This window comes from Chelonoidis abingdonii, chromosome 1, assembly GCF_003597395.2.
Source record: "Chelonoidis abingdonii isolate Lonesome George chromosome 1, CheloAbing_2.0, whole genome shotgun sequence".
Classification (NCBI taxonomy): Eukaryota; Metazoa; Chordata; order Testudines; family Testudinidae; genus Chelonoidis; species Chelonoidis abingdonii.
In genome coordinates this window covers 85,562,266-85,578,083 of record NC_133769.1, presented here as the reverse complement: position 1 = coordinate 85,578,083, position 15,818 = coordinate 85,562,266, and positions in this window count along the sequence as shown.

The following is a 15,818-nucleotide window of genomic DNA, read 5'->3' as shown; positions in this document are numbered from 1 at the left end:
ATATTTGACATAATTCACTGCGGAGAAGTGGTGCAGAAAACTACAAAAATAGCATTTCAGCAAAGGATACAAGGATTGTCAACAGCCATAAAGACTCCACATAACTTATATGTACATTGTTTAAATAAATGGCCACAACTTTTGTTAATGTATTACCTAAACATCTAGATCTGTATATAACCAAAACATTCCATCCCTCCCTACCTGGCAGTAGAACTAGTCCAATCCAGTACCTTTCTTTCATGCTGTGGTCGTATGTCTCATTTGGCTGAGATTCTGTTATCTACCACATCTGTGGGATTCAGTACATACTTCCCCTTTGCATACAAGGTACTGGGTCCTTACAAGATGAATGTATGATCAATATTAAAGCAAATGCTGTCCCCAAAGAATACATCCCTCGTATGATCCAACCACTGCTAATGTGGCCTCACTGCCTCTCAGACCTGTTCTTTAGGTTGGAATAAATAAAGGCCATGATAATACACCCACACCCTAGTGGGCTCAAGCCAAATTAAAGCTGGTCCAAAACGAGACAACATTTGACTAGTGTATCATCAAATATATGAACATCCCCAAACCATTCGACTTCACTGGCCAATGGCCCTACAGAGCCTAGAACAAGCTGAAAAATAACCCCCAACACACTGTAGTTGTCAGCCTGCAATGAGGGAAAATTCTCTCCTGACCCCAAACCATTGGGAAGCCCAGCACTGTTTTTCCATAGAAATCAAAACCAGGTTGCCTCACATTAGAGGAAATGAAAAGAAAAAAAAAACATATATCAAACAGGCAGAAATGAGTGAGAGAAATGGGCAAGAGCAGAATGCCTTCTGACTAGGCAGGAAAATATGATCTCCTCTCACCCCCACCCTCCTCCTGGGTTGTGAAAAGGTAAGGTAACCCATAGACAACCTCTGGGATTCAAGCCCACCAGCAAGGGAAGAAAATCCATGACTCCATGGTGCAGCCACAAAGCACGTCTGCCCTTCCTGGCAACTGTATTCCATGGAGGGGTGGGTTATAAGGGAACACTATAATCTTCTCCTTGGGCAGACCTGCACAATGGAGGACATTTTTAGAAAATCAACAATGAAACTATATGCTTACAATTGCTTTCATTTGCCACTTCAGGCTGGGAGAAACAGCAATACTGAGGGGAAAAAATTTAGAGCCAGATCTTCAGCTGGTAGAAATCAGTGTAGCTCCACTGAAGTCAAAAGAACTATACCAATCTACACCAGCTTACTTTGTTCAAAAGTTTTATTATATAAAATCTGGCCACAAAAATCTATACTAACCTCATTGTCCTTGCTAGCCTTTGTTTCACTCTCTCTCTCTCATTAAAGGAATAGCTGTATTGAAAAGCTCCCCAGAATCTTGCAATAAAGAAGTTGCAATAATATAAGTTAGAGATAAAGCAACCCTTTTGTATTATCAAAATCTAACAATGGTAGTGATTCACCAAAGCCCGTAGGCACACACCTAAAGGTGAGCACATGCTGAAGTGCTCTGAAGAATCAAGGCCAATGTTTCTGCTAACTTTTGCAATCATGGTGCAGAGATATATGAATTCATCTCCATTCATAAATTCCTGTATAACAGTTAATGAAAAATCTGTGTAAGAGATTGCAAAGGGAAACCTTCTCCCTTTTCTTTGTACTGAATCGGCAGTGAAAGACTAGAAATAAGAAAATTGCTATCGTTCTTGCATCTTCCCAAATGCTTATTTCAGTCTCTGGTGACAATACTGTAAATCTGTTCCATTGCTTCTTTAATCTACTTCCAGTAATTTTTAACTATGCCTCATAGGTTTAGGATTTTCAGAAAATACACACACATTCTTTCTTATCAACACCAAATATCCACAGAGAGTGTTGCACTTTGAATGTCAACCATAGTAAGTGGAGAGTAACTGAAAAGAAAAATAACCAGTTAAAGATACACAGTTTGTAGATCATAAAGCCAAAAATGGCCATTATGATCAGTTGCAGAGCTGATTATTTTCTCTTAAAGTGCACCAGGTCATCTGCAGATGATATAAATGTCCAGACTGATATATCAACAATATCGACAGTTCTAGTCTCGGAGTCTCAGGAAAGAATCAACTCCAAATTCCCTGGAGTCAAATCAAGATACTACACAGACCATGCTGTTCCAATTTCCAGCTTCTGAAGACTTTCTTTAGTTCCCCTTTGATTGTTAGTCTGTGTCCAGAATCTTCCAGTCTCAGAGTCTGGCAGCTGATCCTAGTCCCAAACCCTGCATGTTCTGACCTGCTGGTGAACCTTCTCTCTCATAGCCTTTCTGCGTTTATGCTTTGTTTCTTTGCACAGATAATTTTACCTAGTTCAGATGTGCTTGTTAGACACAAACTAACAGAAGGATAAAGAGCTAACCCTCTATTTCAGATTAATGTTAACTCTTTACCACTGTAATATCATTAAAACAGCCATGAAAGATTCCCAAAGGGTTCACGACGCACAACTATTCCGAGGTGCCATCTACTGACAGTGAGTGTTGCGCAATTTTTTTTCTTACTCTACTTCACCTACTATTAAGCCAGAAAAAAATTTAAAAAATTAAAAAAAAAAAAAAAAAAAAAAAAAAAGGGCTGAGCAAAAGGAAAGAAAAGGCAGCAGTGGCACAAATTAACATACTTATTCTGTTCACTGTGTGTTGACACTGTAATCAGAAAGCACAGCTAGGAAACACCCAACACCTTCTCAACACCTATGTTCAGCTATTCAGAATGTGACCTTTGATCTCTATGTTCTTTTTTATCACCCAGGATTTTTCTCATTTATAGTGTGATTTGCACACAGAAATTTGCATTGCAATCTATGCTCTGACAGAAGGGATGAATTACGCTCTCTGTCACTTCACTGAACATTAGCAGCCATATTTATACAGTAGTCAATGAGAAATGATTTCAGTCTCTCCTTCCCATTTTAAAGGATGAACAAGTGCATTAGCTGGCTCTAACTTGCTCCCTCCTAGTTAAAGTAGAAATTAAAGTAGTAGAAATTAAAGTAGTCACATAACTGAAAAGCCAGCACAGCATTTAACCAGGGGAAGTATGGCATTAGGAAAGTGTACATTAAGTGCACCCTCTTTATGAACAAACATTTTTACACAGAAGGAGAAGTAAAACGAGTTGAGAAGCATGAGCCATTAAGTTGTGTAATTGTGAATGGAAGACATCCCCATCATTCCACAGGATCAAATGGAACAGAGTAAGAGGACCGTGTGCTACCCCACTGGCTCTGGAGAATGCCAACCACAGTTTTAGAACCTGTTTTAAAAAGGAAAACAAGTAGTTGGTTTCATGCCATGGGACAGATTTTATTCTCCCCCCACCCCTGGCTTGAGCACTTTATAAGGCCTGTTAATGCACTGCAAGGAGTTGAGGAGCAATCTTGGGGTAGGTGCTGTGTAGAACTGCTTATTGTAGCTCTACACTGGTTCCCCTCACAAGCCCCACTCTTCTGTGTCCGAGAGGTTTCAAAGGGTGGTTCTGGAGGACTTTTGTGTGAGGTTATTCAAAGCTGCCTTGTCATTTCTCTTATTCAACATATTTATAAGGCCACTGAGGGACATACTCAGATGATAGGAATGTGGTGCTAGTAATATGTGGGGATGCCCCTTAGCTTTATGTCTCAGAATTCAGCAAACCCAGATACTGCACTATTAACAATTTTTCAGTCCCTAGCCAAGACTAGGACTTGGATGAATGAACCTGAGCTGTCTGAAGTTTATTCAACAGAAGATAGAAGTGATGCAAGTGAGCTGGAAGAGGGATTTGGAGGGTTTAGCAAAGGCAATTCCTGCCCCTGTTTATTGTGTTGTCATTACAAATAATTTTACTAATATAATACAACAATAGACGTTATACAGTATCATAAATATTAAAAATATAGTATTACAATAACAAAACCAAGGAATAAATGCAGACAAGAAAAAGGGACATTCAGTTTTTGAAATCCATATTTAAAGCTACACAAAGCAAAACAAAATACCATTGTAGGTGATCAGATTAAACATTTTAACAGAACTACAAAAAAACCCTTACTTAGGTTCAAACCTACAAACACTTCTGCGTGTGCCTAGCTTCATTGATTTCAATTAGACTATTCAGTATGTTCAAAGTTACTACTGTGCATTCAGAGTTGCAGAAACAAAGCCACCCATTGTTTTCCTTGTCAAAAACTAAATGCAGTTTTGAAGAGGGAAAAAAATCCTATATCTTCACTCGGGCACAATTAAAAGCCTGTTGAAGTCAATGGGAGTTCTTTCATTGACTTATTGCCTTTGGATCAGGACAGGGCCAAGGTAGGAGAAGACAGCAGAGAGGAAATGTTACCAGTTTTGTCATGAAATGGGTGAGATCTTATTTGGCTAAAAAAATTGGTCTAGAACACTTTTTTTTTGTCATTAGAAGTTGGTGGAAATGGCAGAAAGCATGATTTTTTCTCCTTTGTACTAATTTTCACATTCTCAAAGAGTGTGCTTTCACAAGTGACAATAAACCAAGCTAAATACTAATGCTTTTGTTCAGCTCTTCCTGCATTATTGATTTCCCATTATTAAAATCTTATCTTTATATTTCATATTTAGTCCAAATAGATATTCATTTTCAAATCAACTAAATGTATTTTTAAGAGAATTAAAGAAAAAAACTAAGGATTTTGCTACTATTTTGACAAAAATCAACTTTGGATAAGTTGGATTATTGCTTCCATATGGAAAGTTTTAGTGAAACCAATTAGACTAGTGCCTTTCCATGCTCCATCCTTTAAAAAAGGCTCAAATTCCAGAAAATCCATATAAGCACTGAAAATAGAGACCATATGTGTCTGCTACTAAATGCTATCATGTATTGTGAAGGTACTTTTAACAGGACAACACTCAGAAGAACCAATTAAGCTAATTATATAGTGTTCTGTTGATGATTCCTTTTATCTTCTTTTCATTTTAGAGTAAAGCTTTCTTTGAGGAACCAAAAGATTATCCTGGATAAGCTGAATTCCAGAGCATAAAGGAAAAAGATGGGATTTAAAAACCACTCAAGCATGGGTCTACATCAAAAGGGAAAAGGGAATCATGTTGAATATTGCTTATCTGGGTAGGGAATTTCAGAGAACTGTCTTGTTTCGGAAGGCTCACTCCTGAAAATATTTAATCACTCAGTTTGTCAGTGCACATCTTTCTAATGTGTAGGGAGAAGTCAGTATGTTGTAATGAGATCTCAAAACATAGAAGTGCCATTGATCTTTCTGCTAACGGAAAGGGTTTCACAGAACCCAAATCTCAAGGCAATTTAACATCACATCATAGCCTCACCAAAATTAAACAAAAGTGTCAGGCCATTGGTGTCCTTTCCCTCCAATCCCTAACTGCTCACACTTAGAACTTTTAAAATCATGCCAACCATTTTTAATGACCCACAGAATTCATACTAGGATGTAAAGTGTATCCTGTTCAGTATGCTTAAGGTCATGTGAATTCTCCTTCAGTGGATATATGTACCACGGAGTAGGTTGTAAGGGATTAAATGGGAAGGGCCCTCATTACTTTCTACACACTGACTTCGTCTTTTTTCAGTAAAAGGAATATATTACTGGTAAAGGCAATATTTTCCACTTGAATTCACACTGTAGAACTCTGAAGCACGACACTGAGAGGATGATTTTGTTCAACTTTTAAATTGACATGTTTTGTTGACACCAAGGACAAACAGAATTGCACAACAGGTTTAGATTATTTTATGTCAGCCAATACTTTTGTGGTAAAAATCAAACAATTCAGAAACTGGGTTTAGTTCAGGTGTGATGCAAAAAATCTGGAAGCTTTTCTAAAAGTATTCATACAAGAAAATTGGTATTTGTGTGTTCAGTCACTCTCTAAGGATTTAATATGGCATGTCATAAAGTGCCTGAGCACATAATAGCTGGATAAATTGCAAATTATAATATCTCATTTACAATATTCTCAACTACAAACATTCAAAAATCATCTCAGGAACTCTGAAACAAAAAGATTGACTTAAAAATCATGAGGGTTTTGTTTTTAAAATAAATATATTTTCAATCTTTGTTTGCCTTCTGAACCCTTAGGGTTCACTTTTACAATTCTTTTTCTGCAAACATGAGGAATAGAAACATTTTAAAAATACAATAAATAAATCTGAGATTCTCACATAATCACAGGAATTCAGAAGCTGGTACTTTAAGAAAAAAAAACACCAAATATTACGAGACTTTTGATAAAATTGTGAGCACTGGTTACACTAGCATTAGTTACACTTTTTCTGCAATTCCATTTCTACAGCCAACTGCCATAAACTAGCATCCTCTTTAATGAGGAAGACAAATTACCAACTATTTACAATCTGCTTAATTAAGGCTCAAGCACTCACTCCAGTAGGCCACTGTGTCTGAGACCCTGGCCCTCTATGTTTGGTTATGGGCAAATAGGGAGTAGACAGCCCCAAAACTTTCAGGCGGGGGGACAAGATTTTCCTCCTTCTCCTCACAACTGAGACTAGGCAGCGGAGAGCCAAGGAGGAAAGGGAAGGCCCAGGACCAGAGCTAGGGGTTTAGCGCCCTAGGAGCATGGCAATTTTGCCACTCGGCACCCTGGTCCCGCGGCTCCAGTGGAGCTGCCGCAGTCATGCCTGCGGAGGGTCTGCTGGTCCGCAGATCTGGTGGAGCTGCCACAGTGGTGCCTGTGGGAGGTCCACCAGAGCCGCGGGAGCAGCCGACCGTCCACAGGCACGACTGCAGCAGCTCCACCGGAGCCGCGGACCAGCAGACCCTCCGCAGGCACGACTGTGGCAGCTCCACTGGAGCCGCCTGCCACCCCCTCCGGCAAAATGCTGCCCACCAATAATCCTGGCGCCTTAGGCGAATGCCTAGGCTGCCTAAATGGAAGCGCTGGCCCTGGGAAGGCCAGTTGCAGCTTTAAAAGTGCTGCTGTGTATGCAGTGAGCAGCAGGAGATTTTCCCCTTCTGTGAAGCTGCCGGAAAGATGACACAAGAAAATAGCTCCACTCACTAGCTAAAAGGCAGCAGCTGCACCAGACCCAGCCAGCAGTGGGAATCAGAGGGACAAACCCAGTTTCCTTCCTGCTGGCAGCTCTGACAAGTAATGGGGGAAGGGTGACCAGACAGCATGTGTGAAAAATTGGGATGGGATGGGAGGCAGTAGGAGCCTACATAAGAAAAAATGAAATAGGGACATCTGGTTACTCTAAATGGGGCATGAGGGGAGGGGTAAGGAGGGAATGAGTCCCTTCACCACAGGCCTGGGGCTTGTGGGAGGAGGCAGAGAGTATCTGCCCACTCCTCCACCCAATGGAGGGAAAGAAGATATTGCTAGGTGGGGAGAGAGACCCTCCTGTTGAGAAGACAGGTACAACATGTGGTTAGGTTAGGACACAGAGAGCTCTATAAACATGCACAGACTCACATGGGCATGAAGTAAAATTTTCAAAAGGCTCCATGGCCTGAAGCACACACACTTTGATGGGGTAAATATAGGACATGGTGCAAAGCAGGGGATTTCAGGAGGTGAAGATTGCACTCATCTGTGAAGCCAGCTGCTTGTCACACCTCCAACAAACTTTGGGTCAAAATGACTCCACTGATGTGATGTGGCCCACCACTACACATATATACTGCCTGGCAACACCACTCCACCGGTGCAGCATAATCACACACTCCCAGAGGGTTCTAGTGCAAAGGTGGCTCCTTGCAAAAGAGTACAGTTTCTGGTACTATCAACTTTCCTCTGATGTTTGTGCTGTGTGCATGAGAGTGGGCTTCACAAGTGCACACGCAATTCTTGCCCGCTTCTTCCCCCAGCATGTGACTTCAGTCTCAGGGAAAGCCTCTGTCAGGTCCCAGGAAGGGGGAGGAACAAAGCTGCAGAGGAAAGGAAGATCTGCCCCTTTTGCACAGGAAAGGAACAGCCATACCGGAGGAATCCCTTCACAGAGAGACCAAGTGAATTCCAATCTGGCTACTGATGGTAGAAACCAGTACTATCAGCTATGCCCAGGAATATTAGATCCCCACCATGCCAAAAACTCCTTAGCAAATGCCATGTGTTAACTGTTATCTCCCAATAAAAACAAAAAAACAAAATCAAGTTGACAAGCAAAACAATCTCAAGAATGCAAAGACTAGCTGCAGAGTGAGAAAGAACCAATGTGCTCTTGTGAGATATGCATAAGGGATTTTATTATCCCAGCACTGGCTAACCAATGTTACTTGGGTCATTCTGTTAACATTATCAGCTCTAGGCAATCAATTGTGAGTTAGATGATAGTGTCTCACATTCATGCTGCTTTAGTTTTATCAGCATTTATTTGAAAAAAGGCAGCATTTTCATTTGAAAATTAGCCCTATATTAAAATCTGGAATATGACATCTCAGTTCAGTGATATTAAATATTGGCTCAACAAATATTGGACGCGGTAAATCCAATTCCTTGGTCATTGCTCTAGAAATATAGTCCAGAGTTGGAGGGAAGTCTGTTCTATTCATTTGTTTGTTTCTATCCTATAACTTAAAAACAACAAAAAGAGTGTGACTCAAGTTTTACATCATACTAGTCTATGTAACCATGTATTGCTAATTAACCTTATCTTCCCTCCCTGTTTCTCAACACCAGCTCTAGTATCTTAGATCCTAAGCTTTTCATGGCAGTGATGATGTCCTTCTGTATCTTTGAACCACATCTGGCACAATGGGGCCACATCCCAAGCATGACTTTTTGGAGTGACTATAATAAATATAATTAGTAAGATCAGTGTCTGAATCATTTAAGCAGAAATCCATTGCTCTTGTATTCATTATTCTTTTATTACTTTTTAAAAGAAAACTTTGTGCTTAGTTCTGTTCAGAGATTAAAAAAAATAAAACAGGACAATGTGACATAGAGAATGCAGAACAAGCATGAAAATACACCAATGTATGTAGGAGCACAGCAAATGGAAATGGATGCAAGAAAAAGAAAGGAAAATTGGATCACTTAGTGTTGTTAAGCTATGAGTGTTTTATGTGGGAACAGTGGGTTTCTCACTCACACCAATTCAGCATAGGGAGTCAGAATAGGCACAATTCAGGTTGATTTCTTTCTTAAATAATTTGTTTAAATGTAAAGTTCCAATAAATAAGGTAGATTAGAGGGTACATCTACACAGCAATTAAATACTCCCGGCTGGCCTGGGTCTGCTGACTCAGGCATGCGGGGCTCCAGCTACAGGGTTAAAATTTGCTGTTTAGATGGTTGGGCTTGGACTGGATCGTGGACTCTGGGACCCTCCCCCTCTGCAACCACTGTAGAGTCTTGGAAGAAATGCTGTATTATTAGGGTTGGGTGGCAGTTTCTTTTGCAGGGTGAAAGTTTGCCGCCTGCCTTAATCTCTCTAAATAAAAGAAACTCTTGAGGCAAAGTTGGTCTCTGACAGCTAGGGACTGATGTTTTGGTTGAGATTCTTGAAAAAAAGGTTTTACCTGCACAGTGTTTGACCACCTCTCTTCAAAGACTGGTGGATATAGAGCAAAATATTAGTTACACAAAGAAAATACCCAAACACAGCATCAATGATCTCTCCTCCAATGGAAAACCAGCCTGCAAGCCTCCAAAATCTGCAACCAGTTGGCAGACAGGTGAAAATAATATAATAAAGTAACTAGAAGGATTTCTCTTGTGAAAACACTGCTGGTTGCTGAAATGTATAAGGAGCATTTTCATGAACCTGTGACAATGTCATCACAGTACAGTCTTTATTTTAGGATTTTCTATAGTGTCCATCACCATAGTATCTAAGAATTATATAGGCAAATTAGATCTACATGATGAGCTCAAAGGTGGGGTTTTCTCAAAGGATTCTTCTACCTTTTGTAATCCCCACTCAGGTTTTAGGAAGACCTGCTAGATCATGTATATATACATATATATAGTGTGTGTGTGTGTAACAATCTGGACCTGATCCAATGTACACTGAAGTCAATGGGAGTCTTCTCAATGATTTCAATGACATTGGAATGAGGTCCTTGGCTGGAAAGCCACAAGATGCATGGTCTTCTCTGGGAAATCTCTGTGGGACTAAAGGAGGACTGATGTGTATCCATCTGCTTCCACTCTGACCTACCACACTGCTCCCAGCTCACCCAATTCTTCCCACCTCAGGTGGATAGCTGTCCTTCAGAAAGGGTGCTGTGAGGTCCATAAGCAGGTGGAAGACAATGCCACAAGTGGTTGATTCCCTTTTTCCATGTAGGCAGAGAGATCTGTGTGCAGCTTGTGCCTCTTTGTACGGATATGAAGAGAAGAGGCCAATCTGGCTCTCAGGTATACCAATTATTCCAGTAAAGCTTGTGGTGCAAATCTTGAAGTCCTCCAGTTGTCTTCTGTTCTTCTTGAAGACAAACTCATATTGAAGGCTATGAAATTTTGCTTGAGTAAGTACAGTGTAAAAACAGAGTGAAGATGTCAGGATTTGATCCAAGGAGAGCAGAAAATTGGCCTCTACATTTTAATCTGACCTTTAAAAAAATCTATTTATAGTTTGTTTTTTATAAAAAGAGAACAAATGTAACATATTTTACTGAGTAATAATGTTAGTTATATTTGTTTTTTCATATTTGGTCTGGTGCTGTTTCTATGCTACTTCCTTTCAGACACTGAGCTAGACACTCAGCTGACATATACTGGCATAGCTCCACTGAAGTAACTGGAGCGAAGACAATCTAAACAAAGTGAGGATATGATCCCATATATTTACTGTTTCAGCTAATGACATCAGGAAACAGTTTAGAAGCTTGCCTCTCCCACTGTGCCCACAAACTGTGAGAGCTCTTGTGCCTACGCTTATTTGTGGGTTCAGTTAATGTCTCCTTTAATGCTCCAATGAAGCACTTGATTGTACTCACACTTCAGGTACTTATCTGCCTGCATTAACTGTACCTACAAATTATTACTGACAAAACCTCCTAATCCATGGTTAAGACTGCACTGAAAAGTTGATCTTCAGTGTGAAGCTTCTTGACTTCTTGAAAATAATTTCTCTCTTAGTTCAGCAGAGCTGCAACTGATGACATTAACCAAGATTAAAACTATTTTCATAGTTCTGTTCTCTCCTTAATCATTCTACCAGTTAACTTCATCACTTCCTTTTTATACCTGTGTATGAGATGCAAAAACCAAAAAGAGACCCTTACTTCCAGTAAAGCCATCTCTCATTGCAGAGATAAAATATATTAGAAGGAGCTTTCTCCCTATTCAGTCACTGTTACAAATACTCCTCTTAGGGGAGCAGCACAGAATATCACTTCTGGGTTCTATTTCTGGCTCTGCCAACCTGCTGTGTAACTTTGGGTAAGCCACTTCACCTCTGTGCCTCTTGTGTCCCTGTAACAGAGTGGCATCCACCTCTCATGAATGCCCTTTTCTGGTCAGGTGCATCTGTTGTCTTTTCTTGATTTCCTGAGCTCATAGTGCCTCCTGTTAGCCGCTGTGTTTATCAGGTGGGTCTTTGGTGACACAGCCCTCCTGCCAAGTCACACTATCCATATGCGAAACAAACAAACCCCTTCCAGGGTGCACAATCCAAAATGTCCCTCCCCGGGCTCAGTCCTTTAACAGTCCAACAGGGCCCATCGCAATACCCTGGCTTGGTCCAGTAAGGTTCCTACTCTGGAATTGACCAGCACCCTGAGGGCTTCTTCCCTGGCAACTCCTTGCCTCTACTTGAGTCCTCAGTGACCCCAGCCTTCCTGCTAAGCCACCCTTCTTGGATTCAGTTTGCTGAACACAACTCCCTGCTGATTCAGTCCCAGTGTGGCCCTCTCCCATAGAGTGTGACAGTTCTAATTCCTTTCCTTAGGGCATAGGCACTTCTTCCAGCAACTGGATGGAGGGACCCGGTCCAACCTCCTGCTCTGTGTCCCAACTCACAGATTCTTTAAATATAGAAGCACATGCTATGTTCTTTTACTAATTGCTGCTTTACATTTCCCTGGACCACTTCCCCATAGCCTGTCTTAGTTCTCCATGGTTTTCAGGTAAGAGAGTATTCTACTTGCTGCATCTTAGGAGCATGACAATGGGTGATGCTATATTGGTATCAGTTCTGGTCAATATCTATATAATAAATTCAGATTTTTCAATACCCAAGACCAAAGAATTTGGAGCATTTTAGAAAAGAGTAACTAAGAACATGATTTATGGCAAATTAAGGAATGTACCTATATAAATTAGAATGTGGGCAGAGACACACACAGCATCCGGCACGGTTATACAACACAACACATAGGAAAATAAATAGGAAAAAAAGGAATCTTGAGCTTCACCATTAAATTGCCTCTCATATGTAAAGGTCCTGCTTTCTCAGACTTTCAAAACTGTACATAGATGGTCAGAAGTTTCAACCCTACTATTACTATGGACCATAGAGACACAGAAGTCCTTCAGGCCAATAGGTCCTATATCATTTAAGGCTTTCAATACTAAGAATCAGATCTCGAATTGCTCTTGAATTGCTGAACTATAAAGTATGCCTCTTGCAGAGTCAGTATGTGCAGACTCAGACAATGGGGAGATCCTACTTTGTCTCCCTTCCACTGAAAGAAGTAAATGTTACCAACTTCTAAATACTGTCAAGTATGAAGCAACACAAAGCCGTGATTCATTTTTCTGAACCTCAGAAACAAAGATTCAGACTCAAATAAAAAACAACTTGTGGTCTGTTAATAGGGTGCACCACCAGTACTACCATTTTTGTAAAACTCCAAAGATGCTATTTTCTTTTTAGAAGAAAGGGAAAAAAACAATTTGGATTACCACAAACAGTGTAATGCTCATAATATGCACCCCAATATTTTCCATTTGAATGTAAGTGCAGGGTAAATACTGGACAAGCAAAAGGACAGGATGAAAGCTTTCAGTTGAAAAATAATGAGTGCCTGCACCACCAAGGATCTGGAGCTGAGTTGTTTTTAGTGGAACTGATCTGATATGAGTCAGCATTAACTAATATTTTTAAAATGTTGCAGGGCTTAAGGAAAAAAAACATTTAATTATTATTGAAGGCTGGAGCTAATACCTTATTTTTCTTCATTCACCATATATTGGAGGCTAAGAATACCTCATGCCTTTTCAGTAACTTACAACATGCACTACAAAAGCCATTTAGATTAAGTTGCCTGTGCCTGCAACACGGCCAGTGGATTTTAATGGAGATTTAATTTCTCTCTGCTTCAGCAAAAGTAGCAGAACTATCAAATCAAGCAACATTCAATGGAAGTTGCATCTGCATAGCAAAACACAGAAACTTGGCCCACAGTATTTAATTCCAGATGCCTGAAAAATGCATACTCAATCCACACATTTTAGGTAGCAATGCTAAAGTTTCCATTGCCCTTGTATGTAGAGCTCCACACTTCTAACTGAAGCACATGAGTTCTGATCCTAGGTCTAGTCTCTCTAACTGGGCAAGAGCAAAGGCAAAAGACTCAGAAGAGATAGTGTGTTTAATTTTTATGACTAAGGCTACGTTTTAGTCACGGGTGTTTTTAGTAAAAGTCATGGACAGATCATGGGTAATAAACAAAAATTCATGGCCCGTGACCTGTCCTTGATTTGTATTAAAAATACCAGCTATTAAATTGGGTGTGGGTGTGTGGTTGGGAGGGTCTTGGGGGAAGGGGAGCTGCTCGGGGGTGGGTGCCCAGGGCCAGCAGCACCAGCTGCCTGGGCCAGCAGATCGCAGCAGCTCTGGCCAGCTGGCAGGGACCACTGCCTGCAGACACTGGAGCAGGGGCTGCTCCGGCCAGCCAGCTGCGGACTGTTGCCCGGGGCTGCTGGAGCAGGGGCTGCTGTGGCTGCCCCAGGATCACCTAAGCACTGGCCCCTGCAGAAGTCCGCTGAGCCCTACTTATGAGTACACCATATGCTGCCCCTTAATGGGAATGCCACAGTGATTCCTTTTGCCAGTACAGAAATGATTGTTACTGAGTGCTGATAATATGCTCTCATTTTTACAAGACACAAATGACAGTACACACTGGGGCAATACGGAAGGAGGTGTGATGAAGGGAAGTGTGACAAGGAGACAGGCAGAATGGAAGATGAAGAGAGCTCCCCTGACTTCAGTTCTCAGATTTCATTGATACGCTCCATGGGATTCCCAGAAGCCATCCTCAACCAGAAAGACAAAGCATGACAAGGAGGGAGCCTTTGTTAGAGAAAGTGAAGTGAAAATGTGTACATACTTACAATGTTAAGGACAAAGTAGATTAGACAAAGTAATTTACCCATTGTTCTCATGAACTAAAAATTTGCCTCAAAAAAGTTCACAGTCTAAGGCAGGGATGGGCAAACTTTTTGGCCAAAAGGCTACATCGGGGAATGGAAATTGTATGGTGGGCCAAGAATGGTCACAAAATTGGGGTTGAGGTGCAGGAAGGGGTGCGGGCTCTGGGAAGGAGCTGGGAATGGGAATGAGGAGTTTGGAGTGTAGGAGTATGTTCTGGGCTGGAACCGAGGGGTTCGGACAGATGGAGGGGGATCAGGGCTTGGGCAAGGGTGCGGGAAGGGGTGCAGGTTCCAGATGGGGGTTCGGGCTCTGGAGTGGGGCTGAGGATGAGGGGTTTGGGGTGCAGGATGGTGCTCTGGGCTGAGATCAAGGGGTTTGGAGAGCGAGAGAGGGATCAGGACTGGGGCAGGAGGTTGGGGTGTGGGGAGAGGCTCAGGAGGTACAGGCTCCGAGTGGAGCTTACCTCAAGTGGCTCCTGGAAAGAGTGGCATTTCCCTTCCCTGGCTCCTACACGGAGGCGTGGTCAGGCAGCTCTGCACACTGTCCCATCCACAGGCCCCACTCCTGCAGCTCCCATTGGAGCGCATAGGAGCCAGAACGGGGTCATGCTGCGGCTTCCGTGAGCCACATGGTACAGCCCCGACCCTGAGCCCCATCTGGAGCGCTGGAGCGGGGCTGAGCCATGTGGTGCGGCCCTAACCTTGCACCCTGGCCAGAGCAGGGCTAAGCTGCGTGGTGCAGCCCTGACCCAGTGCACCAGCTGCAGCGCAGGCCAGCTTAAAACAGCGTGCGGGCCGGAGTTTGCCCACCCATGGTCTAAGGGCATGTCTACATTACAAGTGCTACAGCAGCACAACTGTGGTGCTGCTGCTATGTGGCCATAGCACTGAAGTGTAGACTCTTGCTACAGTGATGTAAGGGGGTTTTCTGTCACTGTAGTAAATGCACCACCTAAAAAGGGAGTAACTAGGTTGATGGAAAAATTCTTTGTTGACCTAGCATCGTCTATTCCAGGGCTTTGATCAACTTAACTACACTGTTATATTGTCCCAGGAGCAAAAGCAGGGACGGAGTTGTGGCTCTGAGACTCGCAATCAGTTCCTGCTTTCCTGTGCCAGCCCTTTTCCTGGTACAGATTACTTTCACTACCATAAAGGCTCAGACATGCAGGTGAATATAGCTGGGAGAGACCCAGGGCCCCATCCACCTCTTGTATAAAATTGAGAGTAACGGCTCCAACAGTGTTAAACTCAACCCCACCGCTGCCTTGACCATGTTTTACGACCTGTAATATGGGTAGCTTCCTTACTCCCTTGCATGGGCATGTAGGCCGGTTTTGGACTGAACACCAATGACAGCCCATGAATGGCAGATTAAAATTCTGAACAAAATCAGTTATTCCTTACAAATAATAGCAAGCAACATAATTACCTCTTCTGGGATAAAATTCAGATGTATTTATTGCTTCATATCTGACCAGCATGAAACCTTC